The following is a 14,274-nucleotide window of genomic DNA, read 5'->3' on the forward strand; positions in this document are numbered from 1 at the left end:
ACTCTTTTGTGTGATATATTTCTCTGGTTTAAGGGCATGAAAATTCAAAGTTTGAAAATTGCTAAATTTTCAAAATTTTCACCAAATTTCCATTTTTTCACAAATAAACGCAAGTGATATCAAATAAATTTTACCACTATCATGAAGTGCAATATGTCACAAAAAAAACAATCTCAGAATAAGTGAGATCCGTTGAAGTGTTCTAGAGTTATTACTAGTGATGAGCGAGCACTAAAATGCTCGGGTTCTCGTTGTTCTAGTCGAGCAAATTGGAATGCTCAAGTGCTCAGACCGAGTAATGAGCCCAATGTAAATCTATGGGAAACTCAAGCATTTTTCCAGCGGCTCCCCCTGCCTTTCTGCAGAAGGCCTAAAAATTGCCCAAATCGGTGGGAACAGTGCTCAAATGACATGGGAATAGCATCGGGAAGACCCCAGGAAACATTTCTGACTCCCAAGTCACTGCTGTCGACAACATTGTCAGAGGTATTACGCCACTTTGACGGACTCACAATAAAACATACAAAAACTAAACCAAAATGGATTTTCCTGGGAAATATGTTAAGGAACATTATTTCCAGGGTAATGACTTGTATATTAGGCAAAATAAATATACAAAAACAAAAACGCTACTCCACACCTTGGGCTATGTTCACACGTAACGTTTTTGATGTGTTTCTGCACTTTTGCATTGCTTTCAACCATGACAAATGCATGCACCAGGAAATGTCATTTTAACATTTTACAACCTTTTCTGGCCATGTGGTGTGTGACACATCATCAGACACATCCTGTTTCATTTATGATGGAGGGACTCTGAAAGTCACAAACCCTATTTTTATAGGGCCATCAGGTGACCCTTACTATTCTTAAATGTCCGGCAGTCGGCCCTCGCTATTGTTAGAGAGCCATCAGACGGCTATGCTTTGTTGTTCCCATTATTAACAAGTGGGTCTCCTATAATGTTATTGCATAGGCAGTGACTGCAAAGGCAGCCAAAAATTTGGAGAAACTCCAATGCCCCTTCATAGAATCATAGAATGGTAGAGTTGGAGGGGACCTCCTGGGTCATCTGGTCCAACCCCCTGCTCAAAGCAGGATTCACTAAATCATCTCAGACAGATGTCTGTCCAGCCTCTGTTTGAAGACGTCCATTGAAGGGGAACTCACCACCTCTCGTGGCAGCCTGTTCCACTCATTAATCACCCTAACTGTCAAAAAGTTTTTTCTAATATCTAATCTGTGTCTCCTCCCATTTAGTTTCATCCCATTGCTTCTAGTCTTTCCTTGTGCAAATGAGAATAAAGATGATCCTTCTACAATGTGACAGCCCTTGACATATTTGTAGACAGCTATTAAGTCTCCTCTCAGTCTTCTTTTTTGCAAGCTAAACATTCCCAAATCCTGCAACCGTTCCTCATAGGACAGGGTTTGCAGACCAGTCACCATTCTGGTCGCTCTTCTCTGAACTTGCTCCAGTTTGTCTATGTCTTTTTTAAAATGTGGTGCCCAAAACTGTACACAGTATTCCAGATGAGGTCTGACCAAAGAGGAGTAAAGACCGATAATGACTTCACGTGATCTAGACTGTATGCTTCTGTTAATACATCCCAGAATTGTATTTGCCTTTTTTGCTGCTGCATCACACTGTTGACTCATGTTCAGTCTATGATCTATTAGTATACCTAAGTCTTTTTCACATGTACTGTTGCTTAGCTCTATTCCTCATATTCTGTATATGCTTTTTTCATTTTTATTGCCCAGATGTAGTACTTTGCATTTTTCCCTGTTAAAAACCATTCTGTTGGTTGCTGCCCACTGCTCCAGTTTATTTAGGTCTTTTTGAATCCTCTCTCTCTCTTCTCTAGTATTAGCTATCCCTCCTAGCTTTGTGTCATCAGCAAATTTAATCAGTTTACCCTCAATTCCTTCATCTAAATCATTGATAAAGATGTTGAACAATACAGGTCCCAGGACGGAGCCCTGTGTTACCCCACTTGAGACATTCATCCAGCTGGATGTGAAGCCATTTACAACCACCCTTTGAGTCCGATCACTAAGCCAGTTATGAATCCACCTAACAGTTGCCTGGTCCATTGCATACTTGGTCATTTTTTCAATAAGGATGGTGTGAGATACTTTGTCAAATGCTTTGCTGAAGTCAAGATATACTATATCTACAGCATTTCCCTGATCCACCCAGTCAGTGATTCTGTCATAGAAGGAAATTAAGTTAGTCTGACATGACTTGTTAGTTACAAACCCATGCTGACTCTGGTTAATCACTTCATTCTTATCCAGGTACTTACATACATGTTGTTTAATAATTTGTTCAAAGATCTTTCCTGGTATAGAAGTCAGACTCACCGGCCTATAGTTCCCTGGGTCCACCTTCTTCCCCTTTTTGAAGATAGAAACAACATTTGCTCTTCTCCAGTCTTCTGGGACTTCTCCTGTTCTCCAAGAATTTTCAAAGATTATGGAGAGTGGTTCTAAAATTTCTTCTACGATCTCCTTCAGTACTCTGGGGTGTAATTCATCTGGACCTGGAGACTTGAACTCATTTATGTTAGCTAAATATTCCCTCACAATCTTTCTGTTTACAGATAACTTGGATTCTTCTATTCCTTTAAAAGGACAGTGAAGACCCCTTGCAAGAGACGTGGAGGTCACAGGGCCTCCTGAAAACAATGTTCCCATTATTAGGAAGTGTGTCTTCCATACTGTCTGCCTATGCAGTGAAGCAACGGCTGCCAAAAATTTGGAGGAACTCCAATGCCTCTTGCAAGAGACGTAGAGGTCGGAGGGCCTCCTAAAAACAATGTTCCCATTATTAGGAAGTGTGTCTCCCATACTGTTTGCATATGCAGTGAAGCAACGGCTGCCAAAAATTTGGAGGAACTCCAATGCCCTTTGCAAGAGATGTAGAGGTGGGAAGGACTCCTGCAAAAAATGCTCCCATTATTAGGAAGTGTGTCTTCCATACTGTTTGCCTATGCAGTGAAGCAATGGCTGTCAAAAATTTGGAGGAACTCCAATGCCCCTTGCAAGAGAGGTGGAGGTCGGAGGGCCTCCTGAAAACAATGTTCCCATTATTAGAAAGTGTGTCTCCTATACTGTTTGCCTATGCAGTGAAGCAATGGCTGCCAAAAATTTGGAGGAACTCCAATACCCCTTGCAAGAGACGTAGAGGTCAGAGGGCCTCCTGCACAAAATGCTCTAAATATTAGGAAGTGTGTCTCCCATACTGTTTGCCTATGCAGTGAAGCAATGGCTGCCAAAAACTTGGACGAACTCCAATGTCTCTTGCTAGAGACGCAGATATGTTGATTTGGTACATATGGTGGTTATATAGTGGTGGAGGATGAGGATGCAGAGAAGGAGGCGGGCAAGAACAAATAGACAAAATTAGGAAGCATATACCCATGTCTGGGTTTGAAGACAGAGGTGCATGGGAATAGAGTTAGACCTCTGAAAAAAAAGACACTGTATTTGAGTTTATGTTACGCTGCTATCATTTGGTGGTACTGAGAAGTCTGGCCCAACTCAGCCCTTGTTCATTTTTATAAGAGTCAGCCTGTTAGCATTTTCAGTTGACAGGCAGGTGTGCCTATCGGTTATAATTCCACCAGCGGCACTAAAAACCCGCTCTGAGAAAACACTAGTGGCAGGGCAGGCCAAAACCTCCAAGGCATAGAGAGCCAGTTCATGCCATGTGTCCTGCTTGGATAGTCAATAATTAGAAGGCACAGAGGAATCACGGAGGACATTGGTACGGTCAGCAAAGTACTCCCTCACCATCTTCCGAAAATTTTCATTTCTTGACAGAGTACCCCACGCATCAGGGTTTGTGCGATGGGAGGGTCTTAGAAAACTGTCTCAGCTCGATTGCTTTTGTGCCTCTCTCGCCTGTACTCCTTGGTTGTCCAACGAACTGTAACCTCTGCCACCAACGTTTTCAGATGGGAATTTTTTCAACAATTCCGCAACAAGGTCCTTCTCGTACTGCACCATTTTTTTAGGCCTGCTCTACAAGGGAATAAGAGACAGAAAGTTCTCCTTGCACCATGAGTCTAGAAGTGTCACCAACCAATAATGACTGTCACCCAAAATTTGGACAACGCGAGGGTTACGGGAAAGGCAGTGTAGCATAAACTCAGCCATGTGTGCCAGACTGCAAAGAGGCAAGACTTCCATTTCCTCACAAAGAGGACGACTGACCATGCTCTCCTCCTCATCCTCCTCCTCTTCCTCCTCCTCCCAGTGCAGGTAGTACCGTATATAGCACAGGAAACTAGCTCCTGTTCTTCCTCCTCCTCCTCCCCCTCTTCCTCATTGTCACCCAATCCACATTGGGATGAGATGAGGCTGGGCTGTGTGTAATCACCCTGTATGGTTCCTTGCTCCATGTCTTCATGCTCCGTATGCAATGCATCCTCTTTAATTGTGAGCAGAGAGCATTTCAGAAGACAGAGAAGCGGAATGTTGACGCTAATTATGGCGTCATCGCCGCTTACCATCTTGGTGGAGTCCTCAAAGTTTTGGAGGATGGTACATATGTCTGAATACTGACATCCTTGTTGATGCTGGTAGTCAACAACTGCCCTTTTCTGCTCACAAATCCTTCCCAACATCTGCAATGTAGAGTTCCAATGCGTGGGGACATTGCAGACCAGTCGGTGAGCTGGAAGTTTCAAATGCTGCTGAAGCACGGCAAGGGCGGCGGAATGTGTAGCTGACTTTCTAAAATGGGCGTATTTTGACAAGCAGATCTGACAGATCCGGGTAGGTTTTGATAAACCACTGAACCACGAGGTTAAGCACCAGGCCAGTTGTGGGCCAGGCATGGTACGTGTGTGAGCTTGCCTCACCTCAGAGCCACCACCAGGTTCTGGCCATTGTCACATATGACCATGCCTGGATTTAGGTGTCCGCCACAGATCTGCCTGCTGTTTCAGAGTTTTATACAACTCTTCAGCATTCGCGGTATGTCACCTAACCATATTAGCTTCAGCACAGCCTCTTGCCGCTTGGCCAAGGCAGTGCTGCAGTGCTTCCAGCTTGTGACTGATGTGGTCATTTCGGAGATTGAAGCTGAAGAGGTGGAGGAGGTGCAGGAGCAGTAGAATGTGAAGGCAACCCTGATTGACTCAAAGCCCGCATTCCTTGGTGTCAGGAGGAAGTTTACTGTCCCAAGGTCTGACTGGGTCCCGGCTTTCACTAAAAAAACCCAGTGTGCTGTCAGCGAGATGTACCATCCCTGCCCACAAGCACTTGTCTGTGGTTAGGTGGACTTTCCCGGTAACTGCGTTGTTAAGGGCACGTCAAATGTTGTGTTACACGTGCTCATGTATTGTGGGGATGGCACACTGGGAGAAATAGTGGTGGTTGGGGACCAAGTACCGAGGGATGGCCACCGTCATCAGGCTGCTGAAAGCTTCCGTCTCCACGAGCCTAAAAGACAACATTTCGAGCGCAAGCATTCGTGAAATGTGTGAATTTAGAAGTGTGGCCTGTGGGGCGTTGGCTGCGTATTTGTGCTTGCGTCCCAAGGACTGGGGTAGGGACGACTAAATGCTGCGCTAGCGTTATGCTCTCGCCCGGGCTGACTGACATGAGCATGGTTAGTGGTCCCACTGGGCCACGAATCGAGAAGTGCCTGGAGGGGCGTGACTAGGGGACTCGACAGATCCGACCACGAACACAAGGCGGCTTAATCGACTCCGTGGTCCGAGGAGGGACATGGGAGGTGGCCCAGGTGCTACTCCAGGTCAGACCCCGGTCACAGCTGTTGACCCACACCGGGGAATGCAGAAATGGGCAGGCACGGCTGGTATGCAGACAGGTGGGTACTGGCAGGCACGGGTGGTATGCAGACAGGTGAGTACTGGCAGACATGCAGATACTGGCAGGTAGGAAAGCAGGCTGGATAGGGACCAGTACAGACTTGGATACAGGAACAGAGCCGCAGGTGCGGAGGACAAGCAGAACAGAGCGAAGCCGCAGGTGCGGAGGACATGCAGAGCAGAGCGAAACCGCAGCTGCGGAGGACAAGCAGAACAGAGCGAGAACGCATGTGCCGAGGACAAGCAGAGCAGAGCGAGACCGCAGGTGCGGAGGACAAGCAGAGCGAAACCGCAGGTGCGGAGGACAAGCAGAGCACAGCGAAACCGCAGGTGCAGAGGACAAGCAGAGCAGAGCCAAACCGCAGGTGCAGAGGGCAAGCAGAGCAGAGCCAAACCGCAGGTGCGAAGGGCAAGCAGGGCAGAGCAAAACCGGAGGTGCGGAGGGCGAGCAGAGCAGAGCAAAACCGCAGGTGCGGAGGGCAAGCAGAGCAGAGCGAAACCGCAGGTGCGGAGGGCAAGCAGAGCGAAACCGCAGGTGCGGAGGACAAGCGAGGCAGAACAGAGCAGAGCGTAACCGCAGAGCAGAAGGTGCATGCAGACAGGACAGGGCTCTGTTCACATGGAACAAACTGGGAAACACAGGAAAATAGCTAGAACACAGGAGGTAGAAACGGAGGCTGGGAAATGGGACAAGCAGAACCAGATACACACAAGGTACTTGCAATGATATAACGAGTGGACACAAAACTCACAAACAGAAGTACAGAGACAACGAGTTGGAGTTAGGTGCAGGTTCAGACACTGCAGGAAAAGGAAAGGATCATACTTAGAGACAAACAGGTAATGGGCTAAGACACTGTTCAGACAGGAACTGAACCAGGAACAAGATACAGGAACGAGCCTGGGTACACAGCCCCCAGGGTGGCAGAAACAGATTAGAAGTCACAGATACAGGTAACGGGCCTGGGTACTCAGCCCCCAGGGTGGTGGAAACAAGATACTGGACAGGACCTGGCAACTCATTTGCACAGAACACACTGAAAGAAAGTGTTGCTCAGGCACCTCTTTCTGGGTGGAGGGGGTTTAAGTATCCAGTGACTCACAGCAATAGGCTGGGGATGCATTAGGACTGCGCACACTGTAACTTTATGAAACAGGAAGCAACAGCGCCGCTGCCCCAAGCAATCAGACAAGAGACATGCACACAACAAGTAATGGAGCAAAGTGTGCAGCCTGGACTGATAGGTAAGTTGGCGATCTTGCATGGTGGGAGATGGTAAGCCATGCCAGCACGCCGCCAGGGATGTTACAGCTAGGACAAGGACGTGGACGTGCTAGTTGAGAGTGTGCAATGACAGGTGCAGGGCAGGAGGCATTTTGGCATGTGCCATGGACAGGGGATTGGTGTGCACGCACAACAGTGGAACAAGCAGTGGAGTCACCTGCAGACACTGTTGCTGGAGCCTTGGGTTCGGCCCATTTAGTCGGGTGCTTTGCTGCCATGTGCCTGATCATGCTGGTGGTGGCCAGGCTGCTAGTTTTGCTACCCCTGCTGAATCTGGCCTGGCAGATGGTGCAATCGCCTTTTTGGGGTTATCTGCAGAGTCTTTAAAAAATAACCAGACTCCGGAAGACCTATCAGTTGTATTGGCAATTTCCGTCGTGTTGGCTTTACAAGGAATGTTTTCCCACCTTGTGTCTGCGACCACCACGCTGCTTCTTTCTGCCTGTTGTAGTACTTCGCCTCCCTTCCCCTGTGTGCTTCTGTCCTCGCTCTGTATGTCTCCCTGCCAGGTTGGGTCACTTACTATATTATCCACCATCTCATTTACACTTCCGCACCCTGGTCCTCCTCCTGACTTTCTGGCAATTGTGTCTCATCATCATCCACCTCTTGCGATAGTAATTGCACTTTCCCACTGCTGCCTTTGCGTGACTGTGACTGCTCCAATATGGCATAGCTACCCCTCTTGACTCGCTTGAAGCTGGTCGGGCGAGAGGTCTGACTCTACAAATGGAAAAGTTAACAACTCTTCGGAGTGCCCAAGTGTGGGATCAGTTGTCTCCGGGCACTCGGCATGGTAGGAGGAAGGAGGATCAGGGTGAGGAATATGTGGTCCAGACTCACGGCTACTGAGACTTGATCGTATGGAAGACAAGGTGGTGGTGGTGGTGGCTAAGTGACTGGAAGCATTATCTGCTATCCAACCAATAACCTCTTGACACTGCTCTGTGTTCAATAGTGGTGTTCTGTAGTCCCCTATTAATTGGGACAGGAAGGTCGAGCGACAAGATGTGGGTGTTTGTTGTGGCACAATTTCAGCTTGCCCATGGCCACGTTCTCGGCCTCTGATAAGTGCCACATTTAGCTAATGTGTAGAAGCTAGTGATGAGCAAGCAGTAAAATGCTTGGTTACTCGTTGCTCGGGTTGAGCAAATTAGAATGCTCGAGTGTTCGGTCCGAGTAACGAGCCCAATTTAAGTCTATGGGAAACTCGAGCATTTTTCCAGCGGCTCCCCCCGGTGGTCTGCAGAGGGCCTAAAAATTGCCAAATCGATTAGAACAGTGCTCAAATGACATGGGAACAGCATGGGGAAGACCCCTGGAAGCATTTCTGACTCCAAGGTCACTGACAATGTTGTCAGAGTATTACGCCACATTTACGGACTCACAATAAAACATACAAAAACGAAAACCAAAATAGATTTTCCTGGGGAATATGTTAAGGAACATCCTTTGAAGGGAAATGACTTGTATATAAGGCAAAATAAATAACCAAAAACAAAAAAGCTCCTCCACACCTTGGGCTATGTTCACACGTAGCGATTTTGATGCGTTTTTGTACTTTTGCATTACTTTCAACCATGACAAATGCATTCACCGGGAAATGCCATTTTAACATTTTAAAACCTTATCTGGCCATGTGGTAGGTGAAACATCATCAGACACATCCAGTTTCATTTATGAAGGAGGGATTGTGAAAGAGTCACAAACACTATTTTTACAGCCTTACTATTCTTAAAGAGCCAGCAGTCGGCTATGCTTTGTTGTTCCCATTTTTAAAGAGTGAGTCTCCTATACTGTTATTGCGCATGCAGTGACTGTCACGTCCTCGGCCTTGGCCTCTGCATGCACCATCACCATCACATCCACTTCCCCGTCCCTTGCCACGGACCTTGCCCATTTTAAATGGAGGACAATATTTTCCACGTTCACGAGAAATTGCTGATTTTGGAACGCAGTTATATGTGATACATCTGACAGAGAACCACAATTTTAAATAGCAGGCCTATAATTTGCTAATACTATTCTTCACAGACACCTAGTGTGAATACCTTGACTGACACACTGCAACGAAATGAAAATGGAAGAAATGTCTGATTTTGGAACACTCTTATATGTGTTATGTCCGACAGAGAACCACAGTTTTAAATAGCAGGCCTGTAATTTGCTAATACTATTCTTCACAGATACCTAGCATGAATAGCTTGACCGACACACTGCAATGGAATGAAAATGGAAGAAATGGCTGATTTTGGAACAGTCTTACAGATGATATGTCTGACAGAGAACCACGGTTTTAAATAGTAGGCCTGTAATTTACTAATGTTATTCTACACAGAGATCTATTGTGAATAGCTTCACCGACACATTGCAAAGGAATGAAAATGGAAGAAATGTAGGATTTTTGATTTTGGATGTAGTGGGGCCTAGCCATATGGTATTTATATTGAAGTTATTCCCTTCTATGTGTTTAATTGAGCACCTTTAATGCATTTTTTAGCACTCTTATCAATATATATATATATATCCACTGTGATTTAATTTATTTCTGGGCTGCTATTATATGTATCCGTTTGCACTATGCACTTTAACACATAGTTTGGATCTGCTATTTATATTTCTCCCTACATTGATCTATGCCTCACAACAAATGAACTATTGGGTATTTATTATACTATATATCCCTGAGTCTGTCTTCCTGTAATTATGTCTTTTGATTTATGTGTGTATTTTTTTATATAAATTTATTAAATGAATAATTTTAAAATGATCGAGTGCTTTTTCATTGTTTTTTTGAGAGAGTCTTATATTGAAGATTAATGAATTACCTGGTGTAATATATTGTGCCATTTCTGGTTAGTTGTGTTGTTGGATATATATATATATATATGTTGTGCAATACCTATATTAACAGGACATTTAATGGACCCTCTTGTGCTGTATCATGCACTGCAGTCTGCCATATACACTGCCTGCCTGCCTAACTCCTGCTATCACCACTGAATATATGAAGCTGGATTAGTCTTCATAAGGACTGTTAGTTCAGATGGATATAGATATATGTTGTGGAATACCTATACTAACTATAAACAAGCAAATCTCTCCCTGATGCAGCAGCACCTCTCCATACTCTGCCTGGTTCCGGAGTGACTGTGACGAGCATAGCGGTGCCAGGTCTTATATAGACCTGATGATGCTGTGCGGCCATCCAATCACTGTAATGCCACAACCAACATGGCTACGGCATTACAGTGCATGGCAGGCAATCCCTGCATGTTCATTGGCTCTCTAAAGAGTACCAAACATGCCGGAAGGGGACCCGAGCAACCCGGAAATATTTTACGAGCTCCGAGCTCGTCGAGCACAGTGATGATTGGGCGAGTACCGAGCAGTGGCGAACACGTTCGCTCATCACTAGTTATTACCTCACAAAATGACAGTGGTCAGAATGGTAAAAATTGGCCTGGTCATTAACATGCAAACCACCCTCGGGTGTAAAGGGGTTTAAGAGCTCTAAAAAATGTTCTTATTAGGATGTTCAATTTAGTTTTGGCAAATTTTTTCGTGATACTTGAGGCAAATTTTTATGCCTTTTTATATATATATACTAGCTGTACTACCCGGCTTCGCCCGGGTTAATAACTGCTGTTAGCAAAATTGAATGTGTTGACAAAAATTTATTCTCCGCACAAAAACCATAAAACAAATAGATAGAAAGTTCATTGGCTCTTGAGGAAGCAGTTCTTGTTCTCTTGTCTGCAAGCCAAGCTTCCCTCTCCTCAGAAAGTTCATTGGCCCTTGAGGAAGCAGCTCTTGTTTTCATGTCTGCAAGCCTCGCTTCCCTCTCCTCAGAAAGTTCATTGGCTCTTGAGTAAGCAGCTCTTGTTTTCATGTCTGCAAGCCTCGCTTCGCTCTCCTCAGAAAGTTCATTGGCCCTTGAGGAAGCAGCTCTTGTTTTCATGTCTGCAAGCCTCGCTTCCCTCTCCTCAGAAAGTTCATTTGCTCTTGAGGAAGCAGCTCTTGTTTTCATGTCTGCAAGACTTGCTTCCCTCTCCTCAGAAAGTTCATTGGCTCTTGAGGAAGCAACTCTTGTATTCATGTCTGCAAGCCTCGCTTCCCTCTCCTCAGAAAGTTCATTGGCCCTTGAGGAAGCAGCTCTTGTTCTCTTGTCTGCAAGCCTCGCTTCCCTCTGCTCAGAAAGTTCATTGGCTCTTGAGGAAGCAGCTGCTGTTCTCATGTGTGTCAGCATTGTTTCTCGGTCTTCACATTTTTCATTGGCCCGTAATGCAGCTTTTCTTTTCGCATCAGCTGACATTCGTGCCATGAAATTCCTTTTCTTATGAGGCATTATTGTGGTAAAAATAGTCTGTAACTGGCAGTTTCTATATCCTCTCACATAGAAGTAATGTGACTGACATCAGCCTTTCCATCAACACACCCAAACTGACATCTTATTACCTTACACAAGCTTTGTTATACTGAGAATGTCCTTTGTTGCCTATATTAACCAATCACAGCTCAGATTAATTAACTGTAGCAAAATAGAAGCTGAGCTGTGATTGCTTGCTATTGGCAGCCTGATAAATCTTTGTGAGATGAGTTTTGTGTGTGCTGAGGTTGGTATATGTGTTCAAGCACGTGGTAGTATGTGGCGCATTTTGTGTGTGTGTTCATATCCCCGTGTGTGGTGAGTATGAGTATCCATGTCGGGGCCCCACCTTAGCAACTGTACGGTATATACTCTTTGGCGCCATCGCACTCATTCTTTAATTCTCCCTTGTTTACATGTGGCAGCTGTCAATTTGCCTCCAACACTTTTCCTTTTTCCCCATTATGTAGATAAGGCCAAAATTGTTTGGTGAATTGGAACATGCGGGGATAAAATTTCGCCTCACAACATAGCCTATGATGCTCTCGGGGTCCAGACGTGTGACTGTGCAAAATTTTGTGGCTGTAGCTGTGACTGTACAGATGCCAATCCCGGACATACACACATACATACATACACACGCACACACATTCAGCTTTATATATTATATATATATATATATATTTATATATATATATATATACATATATATATATACAGTATATATATATATATATATATATATATATATATATATATACACAGTATATATATACTTTTTTTTTTTTATCCAATATTGGGGAAAAATGCAAAGCCCAAAAAAAATGCATGTTGGTTTTTACACATATTTAAAAAAACGAAAACATTAAGGCCACTAATAACAACTAACACACATTTTATGCAAATTGCCTCTTCAGAGAAAAAGAGGGCTTGAACTCTATAGCGTCACCTATTGGAAGCAATTTGCATATTAAATTTCCCAGAGGAGCATTGCACGGTGAATAAGCCTCCTTACCTTGACATGCCAAAGCCGGTATGTCACTCTCCACAAGGAGAAATGTTACCCCTTAGACCTCAGTCCAGAGCCTCTCATCTAGCCAAATCTGTTCTCATACTTTGCACTGACAAGGGCCAAAGACCTGAAACACTGTGTCTGCAAATTAAGATTCTGATTTGGCTTTTATCCTAAGTCATGTTGCATGACTCGTTAAAGGGTTGATTGTGACTTGTAGGATCGCTGCTTCCAATAGGTGGCACTATAGAGTTCAAGTCCTCTTTTTCTCTGAAGAGGCAATTTGCCCTGCAGCTAGGCAATTAGCCCCAGTTACAGAGCATGTTCAACCTCCATCTTGTAATGCAGAGATGATAAGGGTCTTATATGACCTGACTGCTCTTGCTCCCACCCTGCACTTGGCGATCACATATTTGGATGAGAGGGGGCAGTACTGTCACGGCTTTCTAAATTGTACACATAATGCTGTTTGCAGTGACCAGAAGGCAGAGAATAAACTACCTCTGTGGGAAGTCGAGCTGTCTCTGACTGTTGGCTCCATACTCCTGCAGTCTTCAGCTGCATGATATCATGCAGCTGTTAACTGTTCAATGATGTTTTGAAATGTCATTGTCGAGTCATATGTGAACAAGTCCGGCATTTTAAGTCATTGGGTGGACTGCAGATAGTTAAAGAAGCACTCTTATTACAGTTTTATCCTTTTAATATATTATAATCATCATATTACATACAACTGTGTACTTGCCTTGCTCATTTTATCCTTTTACATAGTTAATTCTTCTGTTTTCCATTGGGTCTATGACATCATGTGATTAAAACAGATTTTCTGAATCCTTCTAAGCTCTATGTAGAAAGAGAAAGTCTATTTTCCCCGAATAAGTCATCATTAGAGCTACAACTCTAAATCACTGCAAAGTCCCTGGCAGCCCAGCTCCACCTTCTCTTCAACTTCTGACCCAACTGCTCCCAACCCCCTTGCTTTTATCTCTCCTCCTTGTTTCCTTTTGTCGGTGACATATGATTGTAGTTCTAATGATGACTCATACAGGGAAAATAAACTTTCTGTTTTTACAGAGTTTAGAAAGATTCAGCTAGTCTGTTTTTAAACACATGAGGTCATAGATTTAATGGAAAACAGAAGTAACTGGCCAGAAGGGCAAAATAATCAATTGTAAGTACACAGAGCTTTAAAATATGATAACTGCAATATATTAAGAGGATAAAATCTTTGATGGGGGTGCTAATGTGGTACCCCAGGGGTCTGGTTGCCACAGTAATAGAAATATGTCTGAGAGCAAGTGGGAGGTTTCTCTGGTCAGGAGCCCAAAGCATGCAACGCGGCCCACCCAGACCTGGGAGGGGAGGAATCTGCCCTTATAAACTGGGTCTGGGGCGGGATTAGGACAGACAGAGCCTGCAGAACAAGCAGAGCAGTCAGAGCCTGGAGTGAAGTCCCAGACAGAGTCAGGTCTGGAGGACAGCAGACACGGTGGGAGTTACAACAGGAGCTCTGTAGGACCAGGAGCGAGTGCCAGAGGCTGGAAGCTAGAAAGCTCGCCTTGGCAGAAGACACTAAACCCGGACACGGAGTCCGAGGCTGTGGGGACATCCAGGTCCAGCAGCAGAATCCAACCGGCAGGGGATTCCATGTCCTCTGGCCTTAGAAACCCGAAGGCACGGTCACAAGCAAGGGACCAGCACCGCCATCGTGAAGCGGAGGCTAACGGAAGGCCCCAAGTCACCGGCCATACGGGTGAGCACC

The sequence above is a fragment of the Phyllobates terribilis genome, unplaced genomic scaffold (assembly GCF_046119375.1).
Source record: "Phyllobates terribilis strain yellow unplaced genomic scaffold, ASM4611937v1 Scaffold_3__8_contigs__length_932513732, whole genome shotgun sequence".
Classification (NCBI taxonomy): domain Eukaryota; kingdom Metazoa; phylum Chordata; class Amphibia; order Anura; family Dendrobatidae; genus Phyllobates; species Phyllobates terribilis.